Source organism: Pieris brassicae, chromosome 4, assembly GCF_905147105.1.
Source record: "Pieris brassicae chromosome 4, ilPieBrab1.1, whole genome shotgun sequence".
In the NCBI taxonomy this organism is placed as follows: Eukaryota; Metazoa; Arthropoda; class Insecta; order Lepidoptera; family Pieridae; genus Pieris; species Pieris brassicae.
In genome coordinates, this window is record NC_059668.1 from 3,185,536 (window position 1) to 3,200,666 (window position 15,131).

Genomic DNA, 15,131 nt, shown 5'->3' on the forward strand with positions numbered 1-15,131 from the left:
AATCACATAACCCGAATAATTAATTAATTTCTTTTCCCATATAAAGTGCGTAAACCATGCGATTATAAAGTCTAGGGAGCTGGTTGGTAAAAGATATTAGAAATCCATTTTCATAATAAATAATTGAAATTTAAAAATGGAATATAAGGTCCTATAATTTCCGATCGAACACATGCGCTCAGATTTATCGAGGCTCACTAGTTTACGACCGAATATTTTTATGCAAAGTGCGTCGCCAAATGTGCCCTGTCGGTTCCGAAAAAATATAGAACGTTCGCACGTAAAAAGGATGACAGAATAAATATACATGGAGCCACCCTTTTTGTCCATTAAACGACCCGAGGTTTTTTCTTGTCATAAAATGTGCCCCAATAAATATGTAAATCTACCAAAACCGTTGCCGCTTCGTTTGTGAGTTTCACTTTCGGCCGTTCAAGTTAATTGTACTGCAATTTGTAAAGCATTTTATTGAGAAGCGTGTGCCTTTGTTTTAGCCATTGTGACACTTTATAGCATTGTCAAATGTGATTTTAGCTAATCACTACATAGATAAATGAAATATAGAAAAATAAGATAATATTATGGCTGTACAATAATTATTTCTGTAACAACTTTTGAAAAAATTACATACATACATTTAACATACATTAAAAAGAGTGGCGGAGAGTTTATTGCCGGTTCTTCTCTTCCGTTCTACGCCCATGATTTGAGAACTGGCAGTAAATGTTAAATTAGAAGCATTAAATGTATATTTATGTTTTATTGACGTCCATAAGTAAACATTGTGTTACCTATACGAATAAATGATTGTTGACTTTTACTTTGATACCTTTTTATTTTCACCGACTATAAGGAGTTTCGCAACAAAACAAGATAAATAATTGCAAAGAAGCAACAACAATAAATAAAAGTCATTCATCAACAAATAACACAAAATTGTATAAATTTTTGAGGTAGGTATCGCAAACTTCATAACATTAAAAAACACTGATTAATAATTTACCGGCAAATTACAATATCTGTTACAAAATTGAAATGCTTTATCTTAGGAATAATATTATAGGTATATATATATGTCGAGTGAGTTTTCGCGTTACGGCTTAGCGGGGGCGCTGTATCGATCCGCCCGGGACACACACCACGCCTGTGCTGTTTTTATAAATAAGTCGCATTTCCTGTATTTAGGTTTTTAATTACATTAACAGAGTCCAATACTGCGCGCCTTGTAGCTTCAGCGTGCGACTCTCCCTGAGGTCTTATGTTCGATTGTCTGTATTAACTTATTTCTATTAGCACATTTAACATTCGCGCGAACGGTGAAGGAAACCGGCTGGACCCACAAAGTGGACGGCGTGTCTCAGACATAGGAGGCCCATCATCTCCTTGTCCATAAGATTAGACAAATGATCATGAATCAGATTCCCATCAGAGGCCAGACCCAAAGAGGTTGTAGCGTCACTGATAAGAATTACATTAACAGAGGTATTACATTAATAATATTATAATAATTTTGATTCTAGTATTGTCTTTTGTTAAAATAGCTTTTACACATTAAGAAAAACACTTTTTGAACGGATTAAAGCTATGTATTATTATTAAAAACTTATAATTATTAACATAATTCTAAATTTTTTTTTTCGACGTTTCGTGTGCTTTTCAGCTTGACCACCGTTCAAAAAGTGTTTCTCTTAGTTTTGATTCTGTGAGTTAAAACGTTGAATAATAATGGCCAATAAGCCAACCTATTCAAAATGCGTGAATCGTAGATACAATTCTCAATGGGAAGATCAGATTAGTTTCGACTACCTCAATTACCTATGCTAAGAACCAGCTTCTCAAACGACTTAGACCATGAATGTCATAGAAAGTGAACGTATATTTAAAGGTTGATCAAGTATATGGCCAATTTAACATAGAATGCATCAATAAAACTTGCGCGGTTATATGAAATTTACAGGGCAAAAGCTGTTACTAATACTTTGTTAATTACTGAATCTTCGTTTTATAATAAATTTTTCTTTATCATACTATCTAATTTAATTTAAATCTCATTAAAACGAATTTATATCCCGATACAACACTTTATTGATCGCTATAATTTACGGCAACCTTTCGGAGGTGTATTTAAGACCCTATTTTTTCGCAGCTCGTATTAAAGTAATAAAGGGGAAATTTAATTTCATGATTGGAAAGCTCGATTGGCCAGTTATTCGGCTAATGAGTTTATGAGTGAGAGGTTATTCTTATTGCGTAATTTGTTTTAATCAAAATAGGAATATTTGGTTTGTAATTGTTTTTAAGACTTAAAGTGATTGGCCGGCAACGCACTTGCGAGCCAATGTGAGTGCCCATGTATCACTTAACATCAGATGTACCCAGCGCCGGATTTAGAGGTCTGGAGGCCCTCTGGCCCAAATGATTTTCCAAATAAAATGAAAAAAACAAAGATCGAGTTTTTCATTATATAATTTGTTGTGAAACCAAGTAGATTCTTTTAGTATTTAACAAACATATAAAAAATATATAGTCTTTAGTATCTCAGTGGTTTAGTGTCTATTGTAATAGCGCTTTTTCCTGAGTTGTTAAGTTAATTTATATACGTATAGGAGCTAACTTATCTAGCTTATTATCAAAGCTATAGGATGGTAATGTACTGACACAATTGTACTTAAATATCTTTTAGACACAGTATAGGAATTTAGCCGCAGCCGTAGTCGGGAGTATGACTGTATGTAGTGTGGACTCAGTTTCCGCACTTAGACGCCCACTTTGTCAGTCGCATGTCCTATCTAATTAAGCCAGTCTACCTGCTTCTAGAAACTCAGAAGTGTCTTGGGTACTTCGCAGGCTTCGCGGAGTGACCTCACTGTCCCAAAGATTTCTGTTCGTTGGGAAGCCACAACCACACACATTCGTATTCGCCACATTGTTAGCGGATTATAAGTACTTAACTTTCCGTACGACCCGAAATAATTTTAGTTTTATTTAGAATAAACTGGACCTCGCATGCATATAGTTAGAATATATTATCTAGAAGCGTGCCTTACTGGACTACATGGCATTAGAAGCGCTAAATAAGATACATTTTCGTGTATATTTTAGCAATTTTTTGCTTGCTTTAGACTACAGACGGTAAAGGATAAAAGAATTAGTGAAGCTTTCATGTGTTAAAACATATCTATGTATCTCACATATTTTAAAAGATAAATTTTCAATACCCGCCCTTCGCTACCATCCATTAAATCTTTGTGAAACATATAAGACGAAAAATAACTTGTTTTTACAATGTTGTTCGTTGAATAAATCCCGTAATAAAATAAGGCTTAAAACGTGTATGATTTATATTTCGCACTGTTTTTGGCAACATTGTTAATGTATAGTTTTGTATAACGTCGTAACTTTTGAACATAAATGTTGAATGCTTTGAATAGATTGATATAGATATTATGTGATATTAGTGACGTTTTATGAGGGTAATGATATAAATTTGGGATCGATGAATGCACCCGTAGAGATGCAATGTATTAAAGATCGCAAGCTTTCATGACTTTTATTTGTGGAGAGTTATAGTTATAGCAAAACGTAAATTAATAATTAAATATGCTTTTACGGCGACATAACGTTCAACAGTATACAGTTATTGATACACAACTTAGTAAATTTGTCTAGGTAATGATAATATTTTCAACTGAAACATAGGAAATCAATATGATCTATAGACAGTAAAAAACAAATGCAACTTAACAATAAACCTTATTTATTACGTACGTTATATTTTTTTAAACTGTTTATATACCCAAAGCCTTTTATAAAAACTTCGTTTTATATTTACAAGCTTTAAATTAAAAAAATAGCCAAAACGGATCACATCATGTATACGAGGAACATTATAACTATATACTACTGCGATAATATGGAATAAGCTGAGGCTCGCGTAGGTATTCCTTTTTATATAGATATATAATAAGCATTGTTTGTATTAAAATATATGTATATATAATATATTAAACACCACAGTCTTTCGAGTGTGTACTTTTATAAATAAAAAGGCTATCTATGACACAACACTACTTACTAAGTAGAAAAGTTAAGTAAAAGTAATTATAAATAAAAGCTATTAAAGTTTAACAACCATTAAAGAAAATTATCGTCATCCACGCTTCATACGTTTATAAAACGAATTATTTTCTAACAAACAATTACTTAGCGTAACTATGAATTATTCGTAAATAATCATTACATTTAGTGCAAATAAAAACGCAAATTTAATGTGCAATTAACAGGTCATAACTGAAAAAAATTAGTAATTTTCGCGTATTAAATAAATAAGACATTAGGAATGTTAAAATATAATAAACGCAACGGTTACTTCATTAAAATTAATTTAATTACCCTATTTTAAAAGCTGTTACGAATTTTATATCATTTCTTTATCGTTTCAAGTTTGGCGCTCGCGCAGATTTATTGCTTTTAAGTTTGATTTCTACTATTATAGCCAAAGTATATTATTTAAAGAAGTTATTTACAATTATAAAACAATTCGTTGATAGTAGGTTTACTTATTGAATGGGTCTGAGGTGGGAAAAAAACCCGCAAATATAAATTAGTTTTTACTAATTATTTTTTAAATGGTTCTTGTAAATATTATTATTTATTTAATTACATACAGATTAATAAATGCAAATAACGTGAATAAGTTGATCTATACAATTCATGTTTTAAAATAAATGATACCTACTCTATATTACTATTTAAAGTAAAGCTTAGCCACATAACGTAAAAGCTTCATCTAAATAAAATGCTTTGTAAAATACATAATATTCAAGAAATGTTACCACGGTACCTATTTCAAACCGGCCATAAATGTCGTCAGAATAATATTTTACGAGTCAGAAGAGGCGGGGATCCCAAGTCTTATCTCACATGTGGAATGACATCCAAATTTATCGTCTTAAAAATACCACAATTAAAAAGAAACCATATTGGATCCGGCTGATAAAATAACTAGATAAAATATCGAAGTTACGTGTTTTGGGATTGGAAATAAACCAGTAAAATGAAGCGTTCATTTAAACTACATGAACCTGCGTAAGTGACAACTGGGTAAGCGAGAAAGCCATTTATTTTAATAAGAGTTAGAGCGCCATTATATTAATGAGAGTATTTAGCGGGTACCATCATTTTGCCCCTCTAAAACCTCTATACGTATAAGTGAGAAACATGATACCTGACAGTCGACGGTCAGTTTCCTGCCCGCTACTAACCGACATTTAAACGCAATTAATTATTGTTTAAAGAAAACACATTTTTACCGGATTGATTATGTTATTATTATGAACTAATTTCTCACGGCGTTTCGTTAATTTTTGTTATTTCTGAAAGCGGACGCGTGGCCGTCCCAGGAAAACATGGCGCCGTACAGTCGTATGAGGCAAAGAGAGCCGGAAAGACTTGGAGCTAGGTAATATACGAGGCTTAAGAACGACTGAGGGCGCCCTCTGCCCCATTTAGGGTTTATTGGACATTTAGTCAAAGTAATTCAAGAATCATTCTTAAACTTCGAGGGACTCTTAATTCAAGACAAATGTGCGTCTGTTATTGTTTTGTTATTCTAGTTCCAGGACGTCATATTTGCCGTATTTTATGTATAGGAGACAGACCCTTCTTAAACGCTGTAAGCTTTTCTAGTTTCTTCTAGCTCGAATTAGTGAACCTCTATTAGAGAAAATGATAGCGGTGAGCTTTCATTTATACAGGATTGATTGCATTTCTTTGGGTTAGATTATTAATGCACGTTAGTCTTATTCGCTTTATTGACATTGCAATGGCTCTAGGTTGGCGTGTTAGAGTCGTATGAATGACTTCTGTGGCTAGAAAACACGTTGTATTTCATAAACAAGAATCTTACACTTAGACTTCGAGTCGAGGCTAACTTAGTGTATCTCCCGAAGTTATAACTGGCTTTGTAGTAGGTAATTAATATTAAACATTGCATTGAAGATAAAGAGGTATCAGAGCCTCTGTGAAGCTGAAAAGTTAGCAGCAAGTTCGAAGCTAACATAGAAAATGTATTGCTTTTTTTGATAGAATTTCATTAATTGCGTTCACACAATTTTCAAAACCATTTTTCTTTAGCCTCATAATAGGCTTCAGTTTCGGCGATTACTGATGAAAAGCATCAGCGCAAAATTTCTGTGCAGCGAGCATTATCTTATCTGAGAACTGTTATATGGATTATTGAATTTAATTCTATGATTGTTTAACGTTTTTAAGTAACCAAAATCTAAATCTATTTTATCCTATATTTGTTACCATTTCTTGAATAAATAGCACCGTTTCTTTAAATTGATATAGCCAACTTTTGTAAGTACTCTTCATATCGTAAGCCAGAACGGGGTAAATCTTAAATATTTATCCAAACGCCTTACGGAGAAATGTTCTACAAACATATTCTAAAGATATTTTATATGAAGTTTTAAAATGGATTGACGGCTGCCCGTTTTAAGTAATGTTTTTATTTTATTTATTCTCCTATTGTCCAGAAGTTTGAATAAATAAATAAAAATACGTAAAATAAACTTACAATTATTAAATATTAAAATTATGTAACACTAATTGAAATCACTCTAGACATTCGAACTCAAAACAAATGGGGATATTAAGATTAGATTCGCACTGTAAAACCTATAAATAAAATGAGGAAAACTCCTGAAATAGATCAATTGAAATATAAAGTAACACACTGCTACAAAGTTGACACGGGATTATAGGACATGCCAATGCACTTAGCATAATGTTATAACAAGATTTTCTTGAGTGCTAACAGATGTATGGGAGTTCGTCCATTTCCAAGCTTTAACAAATATCTACAAGACATTTTGTATACTTTTCGAGTTGCAGTGCTAAGAACACACTATGTAGAGACTACAATTATATGATATAGTAAGAGGTTTGTAAAATACCAGATTCGTAGATAGCGTACGCCGCGGAAACTATTGACTAACCAAAGATGTTATACAGTTTTATAGAAGACATCTACAATAAGTGTATGTCTAAAAAATATTATTTCTTAATTTAAAAGTCTATTAACCAAGATAACCTTTAGGCTAACATCGTGACCAAATTAATTCGAGTGGAAACTCAGAGCACAGCTGGTATTTACACTTCCATTTGTTTATATTAGGGAAAGTTAAATAGAAGCGGCGGGATTTTTTAAACAATTAAATATGAAAATTCAATTTTCTTTTAAACACAAAATTATTTCGCTTTTAGTTCTTTTCTATAAACTATAAAACAGGGTGAAGTTCAAACGGATCAATTGCAATTAAGTGCCTTTTCTATGAATGATAAATTTAGAACCTAGATTGATTGCAATAACATTGTTTGCCGTTCTTAATTATAAATTACACATGGAGTAGTGACATCATTTATAGTGACCTAATTAGTGATTGAATATATTAGGTCCTTACATATGAAATTGGCTGAAAATTTCGTACTGGCCCGATCACGATGTTCTCCTCTTTGGTAAGGAATTCCAAATTCAAATTTCTACAGCTATTTACTCATGTATTTGTGCTTCGATGACCGTCATTCATTTGTTTTTTTCTTCTGTTTTTTTTTTGTTTGCGTCACTCATTTTACAAAATGGAAAACTTAAAGTATCGCATTATTTACGAGTACGAGTGCTGCGGAAACGACTCGAAGGGTGAATGATGTGTATGGCGGTCATGTTGCAAAAGAAACCATAGTTTGTTTTTGGTTCCAACGTTTTCGTTCTGGAAATTTCGACCTGCAGAACAAGCCCCGTGGACGGCCTGAGACCCAAGTTGATAATTAAGTATTGAAGGCTATTGTGGAAGCGGATCCATCGCAAACCACGTCCGAGTTAGCTGCAGGCTGCGGTGTTAGTGATAAAACTGTTTTAATTCACTTGAAGCAAATTGGGAAGATTAAAAAGCTTGAAAGGCTTGACTAAAGCAAACCGGCAAACGCGCGTCGACTGCTGCGTTACATTACTGAACCGGCACAATAATGAAGGTATTTTAAACCGAATCATTACCTGTGATGAAAAATGGATTCTTTACGATAATCGGAAGCGCTCAGCGCAATGGTTGGAACCTGGCCAGCCAGCCAAATCCTGCCCCAAGCGAAAATTAACCCCAAAAAAGTTACTTGTAAGCGTTTGGTGGACTAGTGTCGGTATTGTTCATTGCAGTTTTCTCAAATCTGGCCAGACTATTACGGCTGATGTCTATTGTCAGCAATTGCAAACCATGATGGAAAAGCTAGCGGATAAACAACCTAGGCTGGTCAATCGCTCCACGCCACTGCTACTTCACGACAACGCTAGACCACACATTGCACAACAGACGGCTACTAAATTAGAAGAGCTTCAATTGGAATGTCTAAGACATCCTCCGTACTCCCCGGACCTTGCTCCAACAGATTACCATTTTTTTAGAAATTTGGACAACTTCTTGCAAGGGAAAAAAATTAACTCTGATAGGGCAGTCCAAATCGCCTTCACAGATTTTATTGATTCCCGTCCGACTGGTTTTTTTAGTAAAGGGATCAATGAACTACCTATGAGATGACAAAAGTGCATAGAAAACAATGGTTCATATTTTGATTAATTAAATATATTATATTTAAAAATATTCGACTTTTTGTTCCTCCCATACAAAACGCCAATTTCATATGTAAGGACCTAATACCTAACTCTAGAATTTAAATGTAGTTCTACTAGCCATAAAATAAGAAGTAATATCGAGATAGGTAACTTTAAACCAACCAATTCGACTTGGAGTCCTTTAAGAAAAGAAGCAAATCTTTAAAGGCTGTTGAATTTCGCACTCGCAATTGAGTGTCCACGGGCGCCTGTATCACTCAACTTCTAATAAGTAACTTCCACCCAACCAATGCGTCTTAAGACCCTTAATAAAGGAACGTACCTGAACGCTGGCAACGCACTTGCAAGCCATCTGGCTAAGTATGGTAGGTATCAGTTAACATCAGGAGAGCCTCCTGCCCGTTTGCCATCTGTTCTGTAAAAGAACTTAGGCTACCCAATTACATATGAGTATGCGAGTAAAAGGTAAAATAAATTATTTATTTCACAAGAGGACAGCTCAGACACATGTATAACTATCTAAGAAACATACTAGGCCAGTGCTGTTGCTGTTAGGAATTACATTTATCAAAATACTAGTTATATTTGTTTTTCCTGTAAAATCAGTGAAAAGCTCTATCATTCGTATTAGTAAGGATTAAGAAATTTAGCCTTAGTTCAGCCCATTACCGCCAAAGGCGTTGTAAGATTTTTGTAACATATGTGTGCATTTAGAGATATACAAAGTTAAGTAAGTACTGAGGTAAACGTGCTCAAACCTGCCGTGATCCTTTTCACTCTTTATAAACAAACTAAATTTAAATAAAACATCTACACTCCGTTGTGTTTCAAATTGGACTAACAGAGCCAGCCTGTGGGTTTCGACCAGTTATATGGGTGCAATAAACCAAACCGCATCTATTCTTACAGCTGACGATGACGTCAAATTGAAATACCATTTATGGCCCTAATTTGGGCCGTCGACCGAATTCATGCCATAAAAGCGTTAAAATTTAATTGAGGATGTTATTGGACTTTGAATTAAACAAACAGCGGAATGTTGGAATCTATGAGTTCGCTAAAGAACAACGAGATGTCACATGGGATAGCTGATACAACTGAGACAAGGTCAAGCGAAGGCTTTGTTTTTAGGTTTATCGACTGACCAGACTGACCTCTAAGCTACTTATTACAATTAACGACGACTCATTGTTATTAGTTTGATTGATTAGTTTATTTTGTTAGTTCAACGACGTAATAGCAATAGTGTATGGACAAAAGCAGCGTGTCATATTAGTAGTACAAACGAAAGCCTATAAATTTGGAGTGCAATGATATTTATTATTACCAAATTTTTGATTGTGTTTTTTACTTTGGCAAAATCTAATGGATTTGTTGTAGGTATAATGTGAGGAATTTGAAACAATATATTTGCATCCCATACCTGATTGATATAGAGCTCGTTAAACTTAGTGTTCAAACACAAATGTTTAATATGACAGTAACACCTCGGCGTAACTGCGAAGTGTAACAAAAACGCCGCCGCTTAAAAATAACAGCAATCATCAAATATTTAATTGTAAATATCGGTCCTTAAATCTCATGCACACTAAATATTGTGACTTGGATACGTTAAGTTGGTCCAAAATGATGTAACGAAGTGTGCAAACACACTATGTGTACAAAACTTATTAACAGATCTTCACTACGAGAAAGGTCAGAACCAAAAGGGCCCATAATCCAAACCAACTTTCAATGTAATATAAACCCTATGAGTGTGAAAAAGATATGGTTTTGTGATGTTTAGAGTTTTAAAACTGCATTTGAGCGATCGGTTCAGCGTTTATTGCACCCAAGAGCAATTCATCCGGAGTTAACGTTTGACTAATTTGTGAAGTATCATAAACTGAGGCCAATGTCAGCAATCAGCTGTTTCGATCATTATTTAAAAAGAAATTCATTTAAATAATGATCGAAGCGTTTGTTAAATTATTAAAATGCTTAAGACTTAGGAAATAGTACATATATAGAGCTTTTTAGTCAATTTAAATATTCTGTTTATAATGTTGTCATGAATGTAAAACGGTTAAGAGGCTATAGGCTAAAAAATCAGTGGCGTCTACAACCTTTTTAGTTCTGGGCCTCAGAATTCTATATCTGTATCATGACCATTTGTCAATTTAATAGGCAAGTAGATGATCAGCCTCCTGTGCCTGATGGGCCAGCCGGTTTGTTCCCGCACATTTAAGCGAATGTTTAATGCACATAGAAATTCCATTAGTGTACAGGGGAACGAACCTAGGATCTCAGGGATGAGAGTCACACGCTGAAGCCACTAGTCCAACACCGCCACACCAACAGAGAGTTTATAGTGCATAATTTCGTTTTGTATTTTACAAGTATAAATAGTAATAAAAATACTTACTTGATTATGACAGACAACCACTAGAAGCTTATAGGAGTTGGGTAAACAACGTCTAGACAAAACTTGCGTGCACAAACTCACAAATCGAAATAACAACTGGCCTCAAACATTAAAAACACCTTGAACTTCGTTTTCACTTTTCGCGTTCGTTTTTATTGTTTTGTACTATTATGCAAATTGTACAGTAGCAAGGGTTTCCTAAAACTTGTAAAAGTGAAACTGACGTATTGTTATCGCTTGTCACGCTCAAAATGCTCAGATAAATATTTACGCATGCAAAAGAATTTTTTCTATTGCTACCGGATTGATTGTTTTTCTATGCAACCCTTTAGACATTGTTTAGAAAGGATTGCATCCGATGTGTCGAATTGGGTGTGAAAACAAATACGCCGACCAGGCCTTGTGTATCGTAGGCGTAGGATTAGTTTATGTTAAATGTATGACGTATTGCGGAATAAATATTATGGTAAGTAAATAGAGATGCCCTTGCCGAATGAACTTCCAAAAATGATATAGTAGAAAAAATTATGGATTATAAACAGAAAGAATTGTCTTTAACAGTTGTTCTAATTTTGAAAACTTTTTCCAAGTATGTAGGCTTGTTGATTCAAAATATGGAAACTGAACTCAGAACAGAGCAAGCATACTTACATACCAAACACATTTTATGCTGTACGCTACCAACTAAACACGTAGGCGGTCAAAGTGTATTATTATATATATTGTCACATAAATTAATCAATAAAACTTTTTATAAATTTGACGAATACTTAAATGATCCTAAACCTTGGGATTAATTTGCTCCAGTTCAAACAATTTGTATGACTCAATACTTGGCGATTTAAAAGAGTGGCGGAAAGTTTCTTGCCAGTTCTTCTTACCCGCTCTACGCCTTTGACTTGCGAACTGGTAGTAAATGTAAATTTACAATTAATTTAACTTCTTTTTGACCTTCATAAGTGTACTTGCTTACCTATGTGAATAAAGATATTTTGAGTTTGAGTTTGTAAGATCACAGTGCGTGTCTTAGGCTGACAAATCTATGGTGAATCGATCTTATATATAGAGTAGTAGGATATATATAGAGTATATTAATAATATTGCATTCACTAATTATTGGGTGTTCATGGATCGTGTTGTGATCTTCTATGGCTGTCTCTCAGGCTCGTCAGCCCCTATATTATAGAAAATCTCTTACAACACAACCTCACACCACTCTACGAAGCCTTGCTTCAAAACTCGCAAGACGTTTCGGTAAATTCGAACTGAAAAAATATTTTTTATTTAAAAGTCGCTTAAAAACTACGTTATTATGAATAAGTTCGAGAGTTAGAATATATTCAGATATAGTAGCCGGTGAAGTATTAAAGTTTACGACAGGGATGCGAGACGTCATAAAACTTGAAATAAATCCTATCGGGGTCCGAAGAAAAACAATCCACTTCGTATGGAATTACTTGAGATAGCCTTTGATTGTTACTATGTTTACATATTTTATTACGAGAGCTTTAGATTGCCTGGAGTTAATATTACAATTTAATTCCATAGTTCGATGCTTATAATTTAATAGTCTTCTCTATAAAGCTGAATATTTTCTATTTAGAAGGTTAGTGACATGTTACCACAGGGATCTTTGTAAGAGGCCAATAAATTTAATTATAATTTCAGGTATTATTTCATTGTATTCAGACGCGTAATGTGGTCTTTAAGAATAACATTATGGTAAGCTTATAAGACTTATAAACCATGCATCCGCTTGTAGAGGTTATATATATATATATATTATTTGTTTTGAAACACTGTAGTTGATACAAATTTAATAAAGTTTTATATGATATGTACGATACAAATAATAAAAGAATTGTCCAATTTTAATATGACTAATAATATAAAACTCATTTAAAGACAAAATTGCGCGCCATTGTATGTGGCAGAATATGCGAACTTACTATTGTACCACCTTTTTGTACCATATTCTTGCAATAAATTATTATTATTATCCATTTAAAGTATGCAACATTACGAAAAACTTAATAGAAGTGTTTTTCAATTTACGTGAGTGACGTGTATAAAATAAAATAATGATGCAACAGAAGATGTTCCTAACACTTATAAAGTTAAATTCCGAGTTTATTTATAGTTGTAAAACTTCAAAACCGATTTAGAAAACTCTAGAGAACCAGACTAAATTAATTTCTTCTACAATAATGATCACATCCTTGATAGGAATGTATTTCCTTTTATTAGATATGAAAGATACTTATGAAAATATGTAAGAAAGGAAAATACTTAAGAAGACGTAGCGCTAACCAGATCCATGCAACTTCCTCACAATCGAGTAGCCCGCAATATCACAGCATACAACTCACCCACTTTGTATTGAAGAAGTCGGTCGGATTAACGTAGAAATAAGAAAATTAAAATTGCCTGTCTCCATCCAACGAATTTGCTCAGTAAGTGAGAAAGTCATTTGCAGATCGTATTTTTGTCTAAAAATTATGGTTTTACCTAAATTAAAATACTTATAAAATGATAAGTGCAATAAATACTATGCCTAATGTTTTCTATATATATAGATATATACCTATAATATATTGGCTAAACGGGATTTAAAGGTTGTACTGAGGTGCAATATCAGTTGTAAGCCGTCAGCAATTAGCGGCGCACTTTGCAAACAACGCCGGTTCAGACTATGTAGCGTTTGCAACGAAAGTTACTTTCATAATCCTTACATATTATAATTTGAAATCTTACGGCTGCATATGTCCGTCAGTTTTAATGTGATAAACTCAAAAACCATGAATCGATTTTTTCCGATCGATTTATCTTTGATGAAGCTTTAAATATACCTTTAATTCATTATGGATTTAGATCATGTTGAATATGTCAAATATACCAATTTTATATTAATATTTACGCGGCTGAAAATGCGAACAGAAGCTATGATAGTACGATATTCTTTTGACGTTGTTGAAGTACCAAACTCAACATTGCGACTTATGATTATATATGTAACTTGTATAAAGAAATTACTAACACGTATTAATAACACGATCCGCATTTGTTTTATATAAGAATTATAATGAAATAAATAAGAAAGAATATAAGGAAATTATATTTACCAAAAGCCTAGATATCCTTATACGTCTTCTATACGCCTAACCAAAATTGATTTATTATTATAACGAGCAGTAGACGTGAGTTCGTAAGCCACGAAAACACTCTTTTCTTTGATTTGACTACACAAATAGATAAAGAAACTCACATACAAAAAAGTGTTACAGATACTATTCAAAATTAATTGAGTGATATTGAAATAATAGTACATTCAATATCAAATATTTTATTACGAAATCATTCAAGGGACGATTTAAAATATCAGAGCATAATAAACGCAAGTCATTGTATGGAAACTATAATGAATGAAGAAGGATTTTTTGTTGGTAAATCTTTTTGTCTGATGCTACGACTTTGTTGGAGCGGGAACAGAGTCAATATTCTTAAGAATGTGGCACGCGTAGACATTCTAACATATGATATATGTCTGTATGTCTAGGCCACAACGGGTTTATCGAATTTTGCATAACCGTTAGTGTTTACATTCAATCAGTGGTATTTCCTTAACTCACTATATACTTAATCTGGAATAAAACTGTAAAAGTTCTTCATTATAATAGTCAATCTGCCGTCTTTAAATGTCAAGATAAAAATTGTTATGCTTTTGATGGTTTTGTAAAACTTAATTAATAAAAATCTCTATGTAAATTACAAGTATTAAGAAATATAATAATTTAAAAAATAAAATACCAAACTTGATTGGTAGGATTCGGTACTTTTTTTATATATGATCAAGTCATCAAGTCAAGATCAATCTATACATTACTAGAGGGCTCGCAAGTGTTAAGAAGTGTTATGCTCTTGAAGAACACTTAGTCGAACTGTCTAAAAACGCTCAGTCGAGGTGATACTGGTGGAAAATCGTATTTTGCCTCGACGTCCGATGTTGAAACTACTTACCTGTATCTCGCGAGACACGTAACACACCATTCGTGTAATAGTTTAATATATTTAATATGTTGTATCTTTTTAGTAGATTTT